Consider the following 21865-nt stretch of genomic DNA (forward strand, 5'->3'; position numbering starts at 1 on the left):
CGCAGACCCTTTAAAGTAATACTGCGTGGTTCCCATCCCATGGGTCCCAAATCTCCAGGTTCAAGGGCATCTTCCTACATCGAAAACATGCATGAGAAACGCAGAAGATGGTACACCGTGTGATCGGGAAAGGTTTCCAAAACGCACCTCATTTCTCATCTCCTTATGCTCGGGTTCGCCATTCCAGCCGCTTTAGTAGCAATCTCCCTCCTTGGAGAATCAGCACCTTTAACCTCCTGTTCCGCACAGGCTGCAATTTGTCCTGAGGATGAACGGGAAGAGTGGGAACCAATGAGAGACTAGCTCTAGGTGTTGGGACAGGCACAGGTCACTCTACTTCCCCATCAGGAAGAAGAATTAACCACAGGCTCAGCCTGCCGCCCGGGACCAGAATAGGGCCTGAAGCAATCCTGCGCTTTTGCGGCCAGCTCCCAAGAAAGCGAGTTGAAAAATGGAGCTCAGGGGCACTGCAATTCACAAACCTGCAGACTTATAAATGATAACTCTCGTCCACAAATATATTGAGGGAAGGCAACGAAGAGGATTGGAAAGCAAGGCAGAATTGCAGGAAACAGATTTCAGGAGGGAGATTCGAATCGCCTTTAAAGCACAGGAAAAGCGGCAAAACCTCGACAATGATGCCCTTGGCCAAAAAGGGCGTATGCGTTTTTTCCTGAATATATTCAGGAAAAAACGCATACGCCCTTTTTGGCCAACCAAGCAACCTGGAAAGGCAAATCAGCGCTACAAAGAAGTCTCGCTTCCCATCGGTCAAAAGGGCCATGCTGAATAAAGTGTCAAAACCAGAAATGCAGGACAGGCCATGGAGAAACGGGAGCCTGGCTACGCTGATGGGAGGGATGTAAATTGCCAACAGCCACTCTGGAGAAGTGTACGGTGTGTCCTGAAACATCTAAAAAACTCAGCTTAGAGAGCACAGGGCACTTCCACTCATGGGCGTATAAATTGGGAAAACTAAAAATCAGCAAGACACAGGCACCCCAAAGTTTAGGGCTGCTCTGTTGACAAGAACCTCCACTTCGTTACACCTTAAATATCCCAGGAAAGAGAAAAATGCATACAGAAGTTGTGGTCCTTATGTACAATGGAATATCACTCAGCCATGAAATCAACGTCATAAGGCTAGTAGCAGCATGATGAGTGGATTTAGGTACGACGATTCTAAGTGAAATAAGTCACACAGAAAAAGACACTTATCATAAGATATCACTTATAGAGGGAATGTAAAAACCGCTACCCTTGAACTGAATTACAAAACAGAACAGAGTCCCACGTTTAGAAAACACACTATGGCTGCTTAACGGGAAAGGTGAGGTGGGGTGATGCATAAAACAAGGGTTTCAAATTAGGTCAGATACCGTTCCATAAACCCAATATGTAATAGACAAGATCTACTCCTTGATCAGTGAATTGGACTCAACACCCCCTATTCACCGCCCAAGAATATATCTGACTAGTAAGAATCTTAAAACCTATGTTTTGATATCTCTCTGTAAGTGAGTCAAGTGGGTGTAAAGCGGCAGAAACACAGCAGTGAAAAGCAGCTAAACCCCATTATAAAAATCAATTACTTTTAAAAACCCGTGAAACAAAGACAGTGAAAGAGAGAGAAATTCTTACAAAATTCGTTCAGGGGCTGTGATGCCACCTGGATTGACCATATCTAGACCCACAGCTGATTGAGACTTACGGGTGGACACTCTTGGGGCTGAGAGGTTTGGTGAGGTTGGGTGAGGAAACGCAGACCCTTTAAAGAAATACTGCGTGATATCCATCCCATGGGTCCCAAATCTCCAGGTTCAAGGGCATCTTCCTACATCGAAAACATGCATGAGAAACCCAGAAGATGGTACACCGTGTGATCGGGAAAGGTTTCCAAAACGCACCTCATTTCTCATCTCCTTATGCTCGGGTTCGCCATTCCAGCCGCTTTAGTAGCAATCTCCCTCCTTGGAGAATCAGCACCTTTAACCTCCTGTTCCGCACAGGCTTCAATTTGTCCTGAGGATGAACGGGAAGAGTGGGAACCAATGAGAGACTAGCTCTAGGTGTTGGGACAGGCACAGGTCACTCTACTTCCCCATCAGGAAGAAGAATTAACCACAGGCTCAGCCTGCCGCCCGGGACCAGAATAGGGCCTGAAGCAATCCTGCGCTTTTGCGGCCAGCTCCCAAGAAAGCGAGTTGAAAAATGGAGCTCAGGGGCACTGCAATTCACAAAACTGCAGACTTATAAATGATAACTCTCGTCCACAAATATATTGAGGGAAGGCAACGAAGAGGATTGGAAAGCAAGGCAGAATTGCAGGAAACAGATTTCAGGAGGGAGATTCGAATCGCCTTTAAAGCACAGGAAAAGCGGCAAAACCTCGACAATGATGCCCTTGGCCAAAAAGGGCGTATGCGTTTTTTTCCTGAATATATTCAGGAAAAAACGCATACGCCCTTTTTGGCCAACCAAGCAACCTGGAAAGGCAAATCAGCGCTACAAAGAAGTCTCGCTTCCCATCGGTCAAAAGGGCCATGCTGAATAAAGTGTCAAAACCAGAAATGCAGGACAGGCCATGGAGAAACGGGAGCCTGGCTACGCTGATGGGAGGGATGTAAATTGCCAACAGCCACTCTGGAGAAGTGTACGGTGTGTCCTGAAACATCTAAAAAACTCAGCTTAGAGAGCACAGGGCACTTCCACTCATGGGCGTATAAATTGGGAAAACTAAAAATCAGCAAGACACAGGCACCCCAAAGTTTAGGGCTGCTCTGTTGACAAGAACCTCCACTTCGTTACACCTTAAATATCCCAGGAAAGAGAAAAATGGATCAAGAAGTTGTGGTCCTTATGTACAATGGAATATCACTCAGCCATGAAATCAACGTCATAAGGCTAGTAGCAGCATGATGAGTGGATTTAGGTACGACGATTCTAAGTGAAATAAGTCACACAGAAAAAGACACTTATCATAAGATATCACTTATAGAGGGAATGTAAAAACCGCTACCCTTGAACTGAATTACAAAACAGACCAGAGTCCCAAGTTTAGAAAACACACTATGGCTGCTTAACGGGAAAGGTGAGGTGGGGTGATGCATAAAACAAGGGTTTCAAATTAGGTCAGATACCGTTCCATAAACCCAATATGTAATAGACAAGACCTACTCCTTGATCAGTGAATTGGACTCAACACCCCCTATTCACCGCCCAAGAATATATCTGACTAGTAAGAATCTTAAAACCTATGTTTTGATATCTCTCTGTAAGTGAGTCAAGTGGGTGTAAAGCGGCAGAAACACAGCAGTGAAAAGCAGCTAAACCCCATTATAAAAATCAATTACTTTTAAAAACCCGTGAAACAAAGACAGTGAAAGAGAGAGAAATTCTTACAAAATTCGTTCAGGGGCTGTGATGCCACCTGGATTGACCATATCTAGACCCACAGCTGATTGAGACATACGGGTGGACACTCTTGGGGCTGAGAGGTTTGGTGAGGTTGGGTGAGGAAACGCAGACCCTTTAAAGAAATACTGCGTGATATCCATCCCATGGGTCCCAAATCTCCAGGTTCAAGGGCATCTTCCTACATCGAAAACATGCATGAGAAACCCAGAAGATGGTACACCGTGTGATCGGGAAAGGTTTCCAAAACGCACCTCATTTCTCATCTCCTTATGCTCGGGTTCGCCATTCCAGCCGCTTTAGTAGCAATCTCCCTCCTTGGAGAATCAGCACCTTTAACCTCCTGTTCCGCACAGGCTGCAATTTGTCCTGAGGATGAACGGGAAGAGTGGGAACCAATGAGAGACTAGCTCTAGGTGTTGGGACAGGCACAGGTCACTCTACTTCCCCATCAGGAAGAAGAATTAACCACAGGCTCAGCCTGCCGCCCGGGACCAGAATAGGGCCTGAAGCAATCCTGCGCTTTTGCGGCCAGCTCCCAAGAAAGCGAGTTGAAAAATGGAGCTCAGGGGCACTGCAATTCACAAACCTGCAGACTTATAAATGATAACTCTCGTCCACAAATATATTGAGGGAAGGCAACGAAGAGGATTGGAAAGCAAGGCAGAATTGCAGGAAACAGATTTCAGGAGGGAGATTCGAATCGCCTTTAAAGCACAGGAAAAGCGGCAAAACCTCGACAATGATGCCCTTGGCCAAAAAGGGCGTATGCGTTTTTTCCTGAATATATTCAGGAAAAAACGCATACGCCCTTTTTGGCCAACCAAGCAACCTGGAAAGGCAAATCAGCGCTACAAAGAAGTCTCGCTTCCCATCGGTCAAAAGGGCCATGCTGAATAAAGTGTCAAAACCAGAAATGCAGGACAGGCCATGGAGAAACGGGAGCCTGGCTACGCTGATGGGAGGGATGTAAATTGCCAACAGCCACTCTGGAGAAGTGTACGGTGTGTCCTGAAACATCTAAAAAACTCAGCTTAGAGAGCACAGGGCACTTCCACTCATGGGCGTATAAATTGGGAAAACTAAAAATCAGCAAGACACAGGCACCCCAAAGTTTAGGGCTGCTCTGTTGACAAGAACATCCACTTCGTTACACCTTAAATATCCCAGGAAAGAGAAAAATGGATAAAGAAGTTGTGGTCCTTATGTACAATGGAATATCACTCAGCCATGAAATCAACGTCATAAGGCTAGTAGCAGCATGATGAGTGGATTTAGGTACGACGATTCTAAGTGAAATAAGTCACACAGAAAAAGACACTTATCATAAGATATCACTTATAGAGGGAATGTATAAACCGCTACCCTTGAACTGAATTACAAAACAGAACAGAGTCCCACGTTTAGAAAACACACTATGGCTGCTTAACGGGAAAGGTGAGGTGGGGTGATGCATAAAACAAGGGTTTCAAATTAGGTCAGATACCGTTCCATAAACCCAATATGTAATAGACAAGACCTACTCCTTGATCAGTGAATTGGACTCAACACCCCCTATTCACCGCCCAAGAATATATCTGACTAGTAAGAATCTTAAAACCTATGTTTTGATATCTCTCTGTAAGTGAGTCAAGTGGGTGTAAAGCGGCAGAAACACAGCAGTGAAAAGCAGCTAAACCCCATTATAAAAATCAATTACTTTTAAAAACCCGTGAAACAAAGACAGTGAAAGAGAGAGAAATTCTTACAAAATTCGTTCAGGGGCTGTGATGCCACCTGGATTGACCATATCTAGACCCACAGCTGAATGAGACATACGGGTGGACACTCTTGGGGCTGAGAGGTTTGGTGAGGTTGGGTGAGGAAACGCAGACCCTTTAAAGAAATACTGCGTGATATCCATCCCATGGGTCCCAAATCTCCAGGTTCAAGGGCATCTTCCTACATCGAAAACATGCATGAGAAACCCAGAAGATGGTACACCGTGTGATCGGGAAAGGTTTCCAAAACGCACCTCATTTCTCATCTCCTTATGCTCGGGTTCTCCATTCCAGCCGCTTTAGTAGCAATCTCCCTCCTTGGAGAATCAGCACCTTTAACCTCCTGTTCCGTACAGGTTGCAATTTGTCCTGAGGATGAACGGGAAGAGTGGGAACCAATGAGAGACTAGCTCTAGGTGTTGGGACAGGCACAGGTCACTCTACTTCCCCATCAGGAAGAAGAATTAACCACAGGCTCAGCCTGCCGCCCGGGACCAGAATAGGGCCTGAAGCAATCCTGCGCTTTTGCGGCCAGCTCCCAAGAAAGCGAGTTGAAAAATGGAGCTCAGGGGCACTGCAATTCACAAACCTGCAGACTTATAAATGATAACTCTCGTCCACAAATATATTGAGGGAAGGCAACGAAGAGGATTGGAAAGCAAGGCAGAATTGCAGGAAACAGATTTCAGGAAAGAGATTCGAATCGCCTTTAAAGCACAGGAAAAGCGGCAAAACCTCGACAATGATGCCCTTGGCCAAAAAGGGCGTATGCGTTTTTTCCTGAATATATTCAGGAAAAAACGCATACGCCCTTTTTGGCCAACCAAGCAACCTGGAAAGGCAAATCAGCGCTACAAAGAACTCTCGCTTCCCATCGGTCAAAAGGGCCATGCTGAATAAAGTGTCAAAACCAGAAATGCAGGACAGGCCATGGAGAAACGGGAGCCTGGCTACGCTGATGGGAGGGATGTAAATTGCCAACAGCCACTCTGGAGAAGTGTACGGTGTGTCCTGAAACATCTAAAAAACTCAGCTTAGAGAGCACAGGGCACTTCCACTCATGGGCGTATAAACTGGGAAAACTAAAAATCAGCAAGACACAGGCACCCCAAAGTTTACGGCTGCTCTGTTGACAAGAACCTCCACTTCGTTACACCTTAAATATCCCAGGAAAGAGAAAAATGGATAAAGAAGTTGTGGTCCTTATGTACAATGGAATATCACTCAGCCATGAAATCAACGTCATAAGGCTAGTAGCAGCATGATGAGTGGATTTAGGTACGACGATTCTAAGTGAAATAAGTCACACAGAAAAAGACACTTATCATAAGATATCACTTATAGAGGGAATGTAAAAACCGCTACCCTTGAACTGAATTACAAAACAGAACAGAGTCCCACGTTTAGAAAACACACTATGGCTGCTTAACGGGAAAGGTGAGGTGGGGTGATGCATAAAACAAGGGTTTCAAATTAGGTCAGATACCGTTCCATAAACCCAATATGTAATAGACAAGATCTACTCCTTGATCAGTGAATTGGACTCAACACCCCCTATTCACCGCCCAAGAATATATCTGACTAGTAAGAATCTTAAAACCTATGTTTTGATATCTCTCTGTAAGTGAGTCAAGTGGGTGTAAAGCGGCAGAAACACAGCAGTGAAAAGCAGCTAAACCCCATTATAAAAATCAATTACTTTTAAAAACCCGTGAAACAAAGACAGTGAAAGAGAGAGAAATTCTTACAAAATTCGTTCAGGGGCTGTGATGCCACCTGGATTGACCATATCTAGACCCACAGCTGATTGAGACTTACGGGTGGACACTCTTGGGGCTGAGAGGTTTGGTGAGGTTGGGTGAGGAAACGCAGACCCTTTAAAGAAATACTGCGTGATATCCATCCCATGGGTCCCAAATCTCCAGGTTCAAGGGCATCTTCCTACATCGAAAACATGCATGAGAAACCCAGAAGATGGTACACCGTGTGATCGGGAAAGGTTTCCAAAACGCACCTCATTTCTCATCTCCTTATGCTCGGGTTCGCCATTCCAGCCGCTTTAGTAGCAATCTCCCTCCTTGGAGAATCAGCACCTTTAACCTCCTGTTCCGCACAGGCTTCAATTTGTCCTGAGGATGAACGGGAAGAGTGGGAACCAATGAGAGACTAGCTCTAGGTGTTGGGACAGGCACAGGTCACTCTACTTCCCCATCAGGAAGAAGAATTAACCACAGGCTCAGCCTGCCGCCCGGGACCAGAATAGGGCCTGAAGCAATCCTGCGCTTTTGCGGCCAGCTCCCAAGAAAGCGAGTTGAAAAATGGAGCTCAGGGGCACTGCAATTCACAAAACTGCAGACTTATAAATGATAACTCTCGTCCACAAATATATTGAGGGAAGGCAACGAAGAGGATTGGAAAGCAAGGCAGAATTGCAGGAAACAGATTTCAGGAGGGAGATTCGAATCGCCTTTAAAGCACAGGAAAAGCGGCAAAACCTCGACAATGATGCCCTTGGCCAAAAAGGGCGTATGCGTTTTTTTCCTGAATATATTCAGGAAAAAACGCATACGCCCTTTTTGGCCAACCAAGCAACCTGGAAAGGCAAATCAGCGCTACAAAGAAGTCTCGCTTCCCATCGGTCAAAAGGGCCATGCTGAATAAAGTGTCAAAACCAGAAATGCAGGACAGGCCATGGAGAAACGGGAGCCTGGCTACGCTGATGGGAGGGATGTAAATTGCCAACAGCCACTCTGGAGAAGTGTACGGTGTGTCCTGAAACATCTAAAAAACTCAGCTTAGAGAGCACAGGGCACTTCCACTCATGGGCGTATAAATTGGGAAAACTAAAAATCAGCAAGACACAGGCACCCCAAAGTTTAGGGCTGCTCTGTTGACAAGAACCTCCACTTCGTTACACCTTAAATATCCCAGGAAAGAGAAAAATGGATCAAGAAGTTGTGGTCCTTATGTACAATGGAATATCACTCAGCCATGAAATCAACGTCATAAGGCTAGTAGCAGCATGATGAGTGGATTTAGGTACGACGATTCTAAGTGAAATAAGTCACACAGAAAAAGACACTTATCATAAGATATCACTTATAGAGGGAATGTAAAAACCGCTACCCTTGAACTGAATTACAAAACAGACCAGAGTCCCAAGTTTAGAAAACACACTATGGCTGCTTAACGGGAAAGGTGAGGTGGGGTGATGCATAAAACAAGGGTTTCAAATTAGGTCAGATACCGTTCCATAAACCCAATATGTAATAGACAAGACCTACTCCTTGATCAGTGAATTGGACTCAACACCCCCTATTCACCGCCCAAGAATATATCTGACTAGTAAGAATCTTAAAACCTATGTTTTGATATCTCTCTGTAAGTGAGTCAAGTGGGTGTAAAGCGGCAGAAACACAGCAGTGAAAAGCAGCTAAACCCCATTATAAAAATCAATTACTTTTAAAAACCCGTGAAACAAAGACAGTGAAAGAGAGAGAAATTCTTACAAAATTCGTTCAGGGGCTGTGATGCCACCTGGATTGACCATATCTAGACCCACAGCTGATTGAGACATACGGGTGGACACTCTTGGGGCTGAGAGGTTTGGTGAGGTTGGGTGAGGAAACGCAGACCCTTTAAAGAAATACTGCGTGATATCCATCCCATGGGTCCCAAATCTCCAGGTTCAAGGGCATCTTCCTACATCGAAAACATGCATGAGAAACCCAGAAGATGGTACACCGTGTGATCGGGAAAGGTTTCCAAAACGCACCTCATTTCTCATCTCCTTATGCTCGGGTTCGCCATTCCAGCCGCTTTAGTAGCAATCTCCCTCCTTGGAGAATCAGCACCTTTAACCTCCTGTTCCGCACAGGCTGCAATTTGTCCTGAGGATGAACGGGAAGAGTGGGAACCAATGAGAGACTAGCTCTAGGTGTTGGGACAGGCACAGGTCACTCTACTTCCCCATCAGGAAGAAGAATTAACCACAGGCTCAGCCTGCCGCCCGGGACCAGAATAGGGCCTGAAGCAATCCTGCGCTTTTGCGGCCAGCTCCCAAGAAAGCGAGTTGAAAAATGGAGCTCAGGGGCACTGCAATTCACAAACCTGCAGACTTATAAATGATAACTCTCGTCCACAAATATATTGAGGGAAGGCAACGAAGAGGATTGGAAAGCAAGGCAGAATTGCAGGAAACAGATTTCAGGAGGGAGATTCGAATCGCCTTTAAAGCACAGGAAAAGCGGCAAAACCTCGACAATGATGCCCTTGGCCAAAAAGGGCGTATGCGTTTTTTCCTGAATATATTCAGGAAAAAACGCATACGCCCTTTTTGGCCAACCAAGCAACCTGGAAAGGCAAATCAGCGCTACAAAGAAGTCTCGCTTCCCATCGGTCAAAAGGGCCATGCTGAATAAAGTGTCAAAACCAGAAATGCAGGACAGGCCATGGAGAAACGGGAGCCTGGCTACGCTGATGGGAGGGATGTAAATTGCCAACAGCCACTCTGGAGAAGTGTACGGTGTGTCCTGAAACATCTAAAAAACTCAGCTTAGAGAGCACAGGGCACTTCCACTCATGGGCGTATAAATTGGGAAAACTAAAAATCAGCAAGACACAGGCACCCCAAAGTTTAGGGCTGCTCTGTTGACAAGAACATCCACTTCGTTACACCTTAAATATCCCAGGAAAGAGAAAAATGGATAAAGAAGTTGTGGTCCTTATGTACAATGGAATATCACTCAGCCATGAAATCAACGTCATAAGGCTAGTAGCAGCATGATGAGTGGATTTAGGTACGACGATTCTAAGTGAAATAAGTCACACAGAAAAAGACACTTATCATAAGATATCACTTATAGAGGGAATGTATAAACCGCTACCCTTGAACTGAATTACAAAACAGAACAGAGTCCCACGTTTAGAAAACACACTATGGCTGCTTAACGGGAAAGGTGAGGTGGGGTGATGCATAAAACAAGGGTTTCAAATTAGGTCAGATACCGTTCCATAAACCCAATATGTAATAGACAAGACCTACTCCTTGATCAGTGAATTGGACTCAACACCCCCTATTCACCGCCCAAGAATATATCTGACTAGTAAGAATCTTAAAACCTATGTTTTGATATCTCTCTGTAAGTGAGTCAAGTGGGTGTAAAGCGGCAGAAACACAGCAGTGAAAAGCAGCTAAACCCCATTATAAAAATCAATTACTTTTAAAAACCCGTGAAACAAAGACAGTGAAAGAGAGAGAAATTCTTACAAAATTCGTTCAGGGGCTGTGATGCCACCTGGATTGACCATATCTAGACCCACAGCTGAATGAGACATACGGGTGGACACTCTTGGGGCTGAGAGGTTTGGTGAGGTTGGGTGAGGAAACGCAGACCCTTTAAAGAAATACTGCGTGATATCCATCCCATGGGTCCCAAATCTCCAGGTTCAAGGGCATCTTCCTACATCGAAAACATGCATGAGAAACCCAGAAGATGGTACACCGTGTGATCGGGAAAGGTTTCCAAAACGCACCTCATTTCTCATCTCCTTATGCTCGGGTTCTCCATTCCAGCCGCTTTAGTAGCAATCTCCCTCCTTGGAGAATCAGCACCTTTAACCTCCTGTTCCGTACAGGTTGCAATTTGTCCTGAGGATGAACGGGAAGAGTGGGAACCAATGAGAGACTAGCTCTAGGTGTTGGGACAGGCACAGGTCACTCTACTTCCCCATCAGGAAGAAGAATTAACCACAGGCTCAGCCTGCCGCCCGGGACCAGAATAGGGCCTGAAGCAATCCTGCGCTTTTGCGGCCAGCTCCCAAGAAAGCGAGTTGAAAAATGGAGCTCAGGGGCACTGCAATTCACAAACCTGCAGACTTATAAATGATAACTCTCGTCCACAAATATATTGAGGGAAGGCAACGAAGAGGATTGGAAAGCAAGGCAGAATTGCAGGAAACAGATTTCAGGAAAGAGATTCGAATCGCCTTTAAAGCACAGGAAAAGCGGCAAAACCTCGACAATGATGCCCTTGGCCAAAAAGGGCGTATGCGTTTTTTCCTGAATATATTCAGGAAAAAACGCATACGCCCTTTTTGGCCAACCAAGCAACCTGGAAAGGCAAATCAGCGCTACAAAGAAGTCTCGCTTCCCATCGGTCAAAAGGGCCATGCTGAATAAAGTGTCAAAACCAGAAATGCAGGACAGGCCATGGAGAAACGGGAGCCTGGCTACGCTGATGGGAGGGATGTAAATTGCCAACAGCCACTCTGGAGAAGTGTACGGTGTGTCCTGAAACATCTAAAAAACTCAGCTTAGAGAGCACAGGGCACTTCCACTCATGGGCGTATAAACTGGGAAAACTAAAAATCAGCAAGACACAGGCACCCCAAAGTTTACGGCTGCTCTGTTGACAAGAACCTCCACTTCGTTACACCTTAAATATCCCAGGAAAGAGAAAAATGGATAAAGAAGTTGTGGTCCTTATGTACAATGGAATATCACTCAGCCATGAAATCAACGTCATAAGGCTAGTAGCAGCATGATGAGTGGATTTAGGTACGACGATTCTAAGTGAAATAAGTCACACAGAAAAAGACACTTATCATAAGATATCACTTATAGAGGGAATGTAAAAACCGCTACCCTTGAACTGAATTACAAAACAGAACAGAGTCCCACGTTTAGAAAACACACTATGGCTGCTTAACGGGAAAGGTGAGGTGGGGTGATGCATAAAACAAGGGTTTCAAATTAGGTCAGATACCGTTCCATAAACCCAATATGTAATAGACAAGACCTACTCCTTGATCAGTGAATTGGACTCAACACCCCCTATTCACCGCCCAAGAATATATCTGACTAGTAACAATCTTAAAACCTATGTTTTGATATCTCTCTGTAAGTGAGTCAAGTGGGTGTAAAGCGGCAGAAACACAGCAGTGAAAAGCAGCTAAACCCCATTATAAAAATCAATTACTTTTAAAAACCCGTGAAACAAAGACAGTGAAAGAGAGAGAAATTCTTACAAAATTCGTTCAGGGGCTGTGATGCCACCTGGATTGACCATATCTAGACCCACAGCTGAATGAGACATACGGGTGGACACTCTTGGGGCTGAGAGGTTTGGTGAGGTTGGGTGAGGAAACGCAGACCCTTTAAAGAAATACTGCGTGATATCCATCCCATGGGTCCCAAATCTCCAGGTTCAAGGGCATCTTCCTACATCGAAAACATGCATGAGAAACCCAGAAGATGGTACACCGTTTGATCGGGAAAGGTTTCCAAAACGCACCTCATTTCTCATCTCCTTATGCTCGGGTTCGCCATTCCAGCCGCTTTAGTAGCAATCTCCCTCCTTGGAGAATCAGCACCTTTAACCTCCTGTTCCGTACAGGTTGCAATTTGTCCTGAGGATGAACGGGAAGAGTGGGAACCAATGAGAGTCTAGCTCTAGGTGTTGGGACAGGCACAGGTCACTCTACTTCCCCATCAGGAAGAAGAATTAACCACAGGCTCAGCCTGCCGCCCGGGACCAGAATAGGGCCTGAAGCAATCCTGCGCTTTTGCGGCCAGCTCCCAAGAAAGCGAGTTGAAAAATGGAGCTCAGGGGCACTGCAATTCACAAACCTGCAGACTTATAAATGATAACTCTCGTCCACAAATATATTGAGGGAAGGCAACGAAGAGGATTGGAAAGCAAAGCAAAATTGCAGGAAACAGATTTCAGGAGGGAGATTCGAATTGCCTTTAAAGCACAGGAAAAGCGGCAAAACCTCGACAATGATGCCCTTGGCCAAAAAGGGCGTATGCGTTTTTTCCTGAATATATTCAGGAAAAAACGCATACGCCCTTTTTGGCCAACCAAGCAACCTGGAAAGGCAAATCAGCGCTACAAAGAAGTCTCGCTTCCCATCGGTCAAAAGGGCCATGCTGAATAAAGTGTCAAAACCAGAAATGCAGGACAGGCCATGGAGAAACGGGAGCCTGGCTACGCTGATGGGAGGGATGTAAATTGCCAACAGCCACTCTGGAGAAGTGTACGGTGTGTCCTGAAACATCTAAAAAACTCAGCTTAGAGAGCACAGGGCACTTCCACTCATGGGCGTATAAATTGGGAAAACTAAAAATCAGCAAGACACAGGCACCCCAAAGTTTAGGGCTGCTCTGTTGACAAGAACATCCACTTCGTTACACCTTAAATATCCCAGGAAAGAGAAAAATGGATAAAGAAGTTGTGGTCCTTATGTACAATGGAATATCACTCAGCCATGAAATCAACGTCATAAGGCTAGTAGCAGCATGATGAGTGGATTTAGGTACGACGATTCTAAGTGAAATAAGTCACACAGAAAAAGACACTTATCATAAGATATCACTTATAGAGGGAATGTATAAACCGCTACCCTTGAACTGAATTACAAAACAGAACAGAGTCCCACGTTTAGAAAACACACTATGGCTGCTTAACGGGAAAGGTGAGGTGGGGTGATGCATAAAACAAGGGTTTCAAATTAGGTCAGATACCGTTCCATAAACCCAATATGTAATAGACAAGACCTACTCCTTGATCAGTGAATTGGACTCAACACCCCCTATTCACCGCCCAAGAATATATCTGACTAGTAACAATCTTAAAACCTATGTTTTGATATCTCTCTGTAAGTGAGTCAAGTGGGTGTAAAGCGGCAGAAACACAGCAGTGAAAAGCAGCTAAACCCCATTATAAAAATCAATTACTTTTAAAAACCCGTGAAACAAAGACAGTGAAAGAGAGAGAAATTCTTACAAAATTCGTTCAGGGGCTGTGATGCCACCTGGATTGACCATATCTAGACCCACAGCTGAATGAGACATACGGGTGGACACTCTTGGGGCTGAGAGGTTTGGTGAGGTTGGGTGAGGAAACGCAGACCCTTTAAAGTAATACTGCGTGGTTCCCATCCCATGGGTCCCAAATCTCCAGGTTCAAGGGCATCTTCCTACATCGAAAACATGCATGAGAAACCCAGAAGATGGTACACCGTTTGATCGGGAAAGATTTCCAAAACGCACCTCATTTCTCATCTCCTTATGCTCGGGTTCGCCATTCCAGCCGCTTTAGTAGCAATCTCCCTCCTTGGAGAATCAGCACCTTTAACCTCCTGTTCCGTACAGGTTGCAATTTGTCCTGAGGATGAACGGGAAGAGTGGGAACCAATGAGAGTCTAGCTCTAGGTGTTGGGACAGGCACAGGTCACTCTACTTCCCCATCAGGAAGAAGAATTAACCACAGGCTCAGCCTGCCGCCCGGGACCAGAATAGGGCCTGAAGCAATCCTGCGCTTTTGCGGCCAGCTCCCAAGAAAGCGAGTTGAAAAATGGAGCTCAGGGGCACTGCAATTCACAAACCTGCAGACTTATAAATGATAACTCTCGTCCACAAATATATTGAGGGAAGGCAACGAAGAGGATTGGAAAGCAAAGCAAAATTGCAGGAAACAGATTTCAGGAGGGAGATTCGAATCGCCTTTAAAGCACAGGAAAAGCGGCAAAACCTCGACAATGATGCCCTTGGCCAAAAAGGGCGTATGCGTTTTTTCCTGAATATATTCAGGAAAAAACGCATACGCCCTTTTTGGCCAACCAAGCAACCTGGAAAGGCAAATCAGCGCTACAAAGAAGTCTCGCTTCCCATCGGTCAAAAGGGCCATGCTGAATAAAGTGTCAAAACCAGAAATGCAGGACAGGCCATGGAGAAACGGGAGCCTGGCTACGCTGATGGGAGGGATGTAAATTGCCAACAGCCACTCTGGAGAAGTGTACGGTGTGTCCTGAAACATCTAAAAAACTCAGCTTAGAGAGCACAGGGCACTTCCACTCATGGGCGTATAAACTGGGAAAACTAAAAATCAGCAAGACACAGGCACCCCAAAGTTTAGGGCTGCTCTGTTGACAAGAACCTCCACTTCGTTACACCTTAAATATCCCAGGAAAGAGAAAAATGGATAAAGAAGTTGTGGTCCTTATGTACAATGGAATATCACTCAGCCATGAAATCAACGTCATAAGGCTAGTAGCAGCATGATGAGTGGATTTAGGTACGACGATTCTAAGTGAAATAAGTCACACAGAAAAAGACACTTATCATAAGATATCACTTATAGAGGGAATGTAAAAACGGCTACCCTTGAACTGAATTACAAAACAGACCAGAGTCCCACGTTTAGAAAACACACTATGGCTGCTTAACGGGAAAGGTGAGGTGGGATGATGCATAAAACAAGGGTTTCAAATTAGGTCAGATACCGTTCCATAAACCCAATATGTAATAGACAAGACCTACTCCTTGATCAGTGAATTGGACTCAACACCCCCTATTCACCGCCCAAGAATATATCTGATTAGTAAGAAGCTTAAAACCTATGTTTTGATATCTCTCTGTAAGTGAGTCAAGTGGGTGTAAAGCGGCAGAAACACAGCAGTGAAAAGCAGCTAAATCCCATTATAAAAATCAATTACTTTTAAAAACCCGTGAAACAAAGACAGTGAAAGAGAGAGAAATTCTTACAAAATTCGTTCAGGGGCTGTGATGCCACCTGGATTGACCATATCTAGACCCACAGCTGATGGAGACATAAGGGTGGACACTCTTGGGGCTGAGAGGTTTGGTGAGGTTGGGTGAGGAAACGCAGACCCTTTAAAGTAATACTGCGTGGTTCCCATCCCATGGGTCCCAAATCTCCAGGTTCAAGGGCATCTTCCTACATCGAAAACATGCATGAGAAACGCAGAAGATGGTACACCGTGTGATCGGGAAAGGTTTCCAAAACGCACCTCATTTCTCATCTCCTTATGCTCGGGTTCGCCATTCCAGCCGCTTTAGTAGCAATCTCCCTCCTTGGAGAATCAGCACCTTTAACCTCCTGTTCCGCACAGGCTGCAATTTGTCCTGAGGATAAACGGGAAGAGTGGGAACCAATGAGAGACTAGCTCTAGGTGTTGGGACAGGCACAGGTCACTCTACTTCCCCATCAGGAAGAAGAATTAACCACAGGCTCAGCCTGCCGCCCGGGACCAGAATAGGGCCTGAAGCAATCCTGCGCTTTTGCGGCCAGCTCCCAAGAAAGCGAGTTGAAAAATGGAGCTCAGGGGCACTGCAATTCACAAAACTGCAGACTTATAAATGATAACTCTCGTCCACAAATATATTGAGGGAAGGCAACGAAGAGGATTGGAAAGCAAGGCAGAATTGCAGGAAACAGATTTCAGGAGGGAGATTCGAATCGCCTTTAAAGCACAGGAAAAGCGGCAAAACCTCGACAATGATGCCCTTGGCCAAAAAGGGCGTATGCGTTTTTTCCTGAATATATTCAGGAAAAAACGCGTACGCCCTTTTTGGCCAACCAAGCAACCTGGAAAGGCAAATCAGCGCTACAAAGAAGTCTCGCTTCCCATCGGTCAAAAGGGCCATGCTGAATAAAGTGTCAAAACCAGAAATGCAGGACAGGCCATGGAGAAACGGGAGCCTGGCTACGCTGATGGGAGGGATGTAAATTGCCAACAGCCACTCTGGAGAAGTGTACGGTGTGTCCTGAAACATCTAAAAAACTCAGCTTAGAGAGCACAGGGCACTTCCACTCATGGGCGTATAAATTGGGAAAACTAAAAATCAGCAAGACACAGGCACCCCAAAGTTTAGGGCTGCTCTGTTGACAAGAATATCCACTTCGTTACACCTTAAATATCCCAGGAAAGAGAAAAATGGATCAAGAAGTTGTGGTCCTTATGTACAATGGAATATCACTCAGCCATGAAATCAACGTCATAAGGCTAGTAGCAGCATGATGAGTGGATTTAGGTACGACGATTCTAAGTGAAATAAGTCACACAGAAAAAGACACTTATCATAAGATATCACTTATAGAGGGAATGTATAAACCGCTACCCTTGAACTGAATTACAAAACAGAACAGAGTCCCACGTTTAGAAAACACACTATGGCTGCTTAACGGGAAAGGTGAGGTGGGGTGATGCATAAAACAAGGGTTTCAAATTAGGTCAGATACCGTTCCATAAACCCAATATGTAATAGACAAGACCTACTCCTTGATCAGTGAATTGGACTCAACACCCCCTATTCACCGCCCAAGAATATATCTGACTAGTAAGAATCTTAAAACCTATGTTTTGATATCTCTCTGTAAGTGAGTCAAGTGGGTGTAAAGCGGCAGAAACACAGCAGTGAAAAGCAGCTAAACCCCATTATAAAAATCAATTACTTTTAAAAACCCGTGAAACAAAGACAGTGAAAGAGAGAGAAATTCTTACAAAATTCGTTCAGGGGCTGTGATGCCACCTGGATTGACCATATCTAGACCCACAGCTGATTGAGACTTACGGGTGGACACTCTTGGGGCTGAGAAGTTTGGTGAGGTTGGGTGAGGAAACGCAGACCCTTTAAAGAAATACTGCGTGATATCCATCCCATGGGTCCCAAATCTCCAGGTTCAAGGGCATCTTCCTACATCGAAAACATGCATGAGAAACCCAGAAGATGGTACACCGTGTGATCGGGAAAGGTTTCCAAAACGCACCTCATTTCTCATCTCCTTATGCTCGGGTTCGCCATTCCAGCCGCTTTAGTAGCAATCTCCCTCCTTGGAGAATCAGCACCTTTAACCTCCTGTTCCGCACAGGCTGCAATTTGTCCTGAGGATGAACGGGAAGAGTGGGAACCAATGAGAGACTAGCTCTAGGTGTTGGGACAGGCACAGGTCACTCTACTTCCCCATCAGGAAGAAGAATTAACCACAGGCTCAGCCTGCCGCCCGGGACCAGAATAGGGCCTGAAGCAATCCTGCGCTTTTGCGGCCAGCTCCCAAGAAAGCGAGTTGAAAAATGGAGCTCAGGGGCACTGCAATTCACAAACCTGCAGACTTATAAATGATAACTCTCGTCAACAAATATATTGAGGGAAGGCAACGAAGAGGATTGGAAAGCAAGGCAGAATTGCAGGAAACAGATTTCAGGAGGGAGATTCGAATCGCCTTTAAAGCACAGGAAAAGCGGCAAAACCTCGACAATGATGCCCTTGGCCAAAAAGGGCGTATGCGTTTTTTTCCTGAATATATTCAGGAAAAAACGCATACGCCCTTTTTGGCCAACCAAGCAACCTGGAAAGGCAAATCAGCGCTACAAAGAAGTCTCGCTTCCCATCAGTCAAAAGGGCCATGCTGAATAAAGTGTCAAAACCAGAAATGCAGGACAGGCCATGGAGAAACGGGAGCCTGGCTACGCTGATGGGAGGGATGTAAATTGCCAACAGCCACTCTGGAGAAGTGTACGGTGTGTCCTGAAACATCTAAAAAACTCAGCTTAGAGAGCACAGGGCACTTCCACTCATGGGCGTATAAATTGGGAAAACTAAAAATCAGCAAGACACAGGCACCCCAAAGTTTAGGGCTGCTCTGTTGACAAGAACCTCCACTTCGTTACACCTTAAATATCCCAGGAAAGAGAAAAATGGATCAAGAAGTTGTGGTCCTTATGTACAATGGAATATCACTCAGCCATGAAATCAACGTCATAAGGCTAGTAGCAGCATGATGAGTGGATTTAGGTACGACGATTCTAAGTGAAATAAGTCACACAGAAAAAGACACTTATCATAAGATATCACTTATAGAGGGAATGTAAAAACCGCTACCCTTGAACTGAATTACAAAACAGACCAGAGTCCCACGTTTAGAAAACACACTATGGCTGCTTAACGGGAAAGGTGAGGTGGGGTGATGCATAAAACAAGGGTTTCAAATTAGGTCAGATACCGTTCCATAAACCCAATATGTAATAGACAAGACCTACTCCTTGATCAGTGAATTGGACTCAACACCCCCTATTCACCGCCCAAGAATATATCTGACTAGTAAGAATCTTAAAACCTATGTTTTGATATCTCTCTGTAAGTGAGTCAAGTGGGTGTAAAGCGGCAGAAACACAGCAGTGAAAAGCAGCTAAACCCCATTATAAAAATCAATTACTTTTAAAAACCCGTGAAACAAAGACAGTGAAAGAGAGAGAAATTCTTACAAAATTCGTTCAGGGGCTGTGATGCCACCTGGATTGACCATATCTAGATCCACAGCTGATGGAGACATAAGGGTGGACACTCTTGGGGCTGAGAGGTTTGGTGAGGTTGGGTGAGGAAACGCAGACCCTTTAAAGAAATACTGCGTGATATCCATCCCATGGGTCCCAAATCTCCAGGTTCAAGGGCATCTTCCTACATCGAAAACATGCATGAGAAACCCAGAAGATGGTACACCGTGTGATCGGGAAAGGTTTCCAAAACGCACCTCATTTCTCATCTCCTTATGCTCGGGTTCGCCATTCCAGCCGCTTTAGTAGCAATCTCCCTCCTTGGAGAATCAGCACCTTTAACCTCCTGTTCCGCACAGGCTGCAATTTGTCCTGAGGATGAACGGGAAGAGTGGGAACCAATGAGAGTCTAGCTCTAGGTGTTGGGACAGGCACAGGTCACTCTACTTCCCCATCAGGAAGAAGAATTAACCACAGGCTCAGCCTGCCGCCCGGGACCAGAATAGGGCCTGAAGCAATCCTGCGCTTTTGCGGCCAGCTCACAAGAAAGCGAGTTGAAAAATGGAGCTCAGGGGCACTGCAATTCACAAACCTGCAGACTTATAAATGATAACTCTCGTCCACAAATATATTGAGGGAAGGCAACGAAGAGGATTGGAAAGCAAAGCAAAATTGCAGGAAACAGATTTCAGGAGGGAGATTCGAATCGCCTTTAAAGCACAGGAAAAGCGGCAAAACCTCGACAATGATGCCCTTGGCCAAAAAGGGCGTATGCGTTTTTTCCTGAATATATTCAGGAAAAAACGCATACGCCCTTTTTGGCCAACCAAGCAACCTGGAAAGGCAAATCAGCGCTACAAAGAAGTCTCGCTTCCCATCGGTCAAAAGGGCCATGCTGAATAAAGTGTCAAAATCAGAAATGCAGGACAGGCCATGGAGAAACGGGAGCCTGGCTACGCTGATGGGAGGGATGTAAATTGCCAACAGCCACTCTGGAGAAGTGTACGGTGTGTCCTGAAACATCTAAAAAACTCAGCTTAGAGAGCACAGGGCACTTCCACTCATGGGCGTATAAACTGGGAAAACTAAAAATCAGCAAGACACAGGCACCCCAAAGTTTAGGGCTGCTCTGTTGACAAGAACATCCACTTCGTTACACCTTAAATATCCCAGGAAAGAGAAAAATGGATAAAGAAGTTGTGGTCCTTATGTACAATGGAATATCACTCAGCCATGAAATCAACGTCATAAGGCTAGTAGCAGCATGATGAGTGGATTTAGGTACGACGATTCTAAGTGAAATAAGTCACACAGAAAAAGACACTTATCATAAGATATCACTTATAGAGGGAATGTAAAAACCGCTACCCTTGAACTGAATTACAAAACAGACCAGAGTCCCACGTTTAGAAAACACACTATGGCTGCTTAACGGGAAAGGTGAGGTGGGGTGATGCATAAAACAAGGGTTTCAAATTAGGTCAGATACCGTTCCATAAACCCAATATGTAATAGACAAGACCTACTCCTTGATCAGTGAATTGGACTCAACACCCCCTATTCACCGCCCAAGAATATATCTGACTAGTAAGAATCTTAAAACCTATGTTTTGATATCTCTCTGTAAGTGAGTCAAGTGGGTGTAAAGCGGCAGAAACACAGCAGTGAAAAGCAGCTAAACCCCATTATAAAAATCAATTACTTTTAAAAACCCGTGAAACAAAGACAGTGAAAGAGAGAGAAATTCTTACAAAATTCGTTCAGGGGCTGTGATGCCACCTGGATTGACCATATCTAGACCCACAGCTGATGGAGACATACGGGTGGACACTCTTGGGGCTGAGAGGTTTGGTGAGGTTGGGTGAGGAAACGCAGACCCTTTAAAGAAATACTGCGTGATATCCATCCCATGGGTCCCAAATCTCCAGGTTCAAGGGCATCTTCCTACATCGAAAACATGCATGAGAAACCCAGAAGATGGTACACCGTGTGATCGGGAAAGGTTTCCAAAACGCACCTCATTTCTCATCTCCTTATGCTCGGGTTCGCCATTCCAGCCGCTTTAGTAGCAATCTCCCTCCTTGGAGAATCAGCACCTTTAACCTCCTGTTCCGCACAGGCTGCAATTTGTCCTGAGGATGAACGGGAAGAGTGGGAACCAATGAGAGTCTAGCTCTAGGTGTTGGGACAGGCACAGGTCACTCTACTTCCCCATCAGGAAGAAGAATTAACCACAGGCTCAGCCTGCCGCCCGGGACCAGAATAGGGCCTGAAGCAATCCTGCGCTTTTGCGGCCAGCTCACAAGAAAGCGAGTTGAAAAATGGAGCTCAGGGGCACTGCAATTCACAAACCTGCAGACTTATAAATGATAACTCTCGTCCACAAATATATTGAGGGAAGGCAACGAAGAGGATTGGAAAGCAAAGCAAAATTGCAGGAAACAGATTTCAGGAGGGAGATTCGAATCGCCTTTAAAGCACAGGAAAAGCGGCAAAACCTCGACAATGATGCCCTTGGCCAAAAAGGGCGTATGCGTTTTTTCCTGAATATATTCAGGAAAAAACGCATACGCCCTTTTTGGCCAACCAAGCAACCTGGAAAGGCAAATCAG

This window comes from Balaenoptera physalus (genome assembly GCF_965194825.1).
Source record: "Balaenoptera physalus genome assembly, chromosome: 9".
Classification (NCBI taxonomy): domain Eukaryota; kingdom Metazoa; phylum Chordata; class Mammalia; order Artiodactyla; family Balaenopteridae; genus Balaenoptera; species Balaenoptera physalus.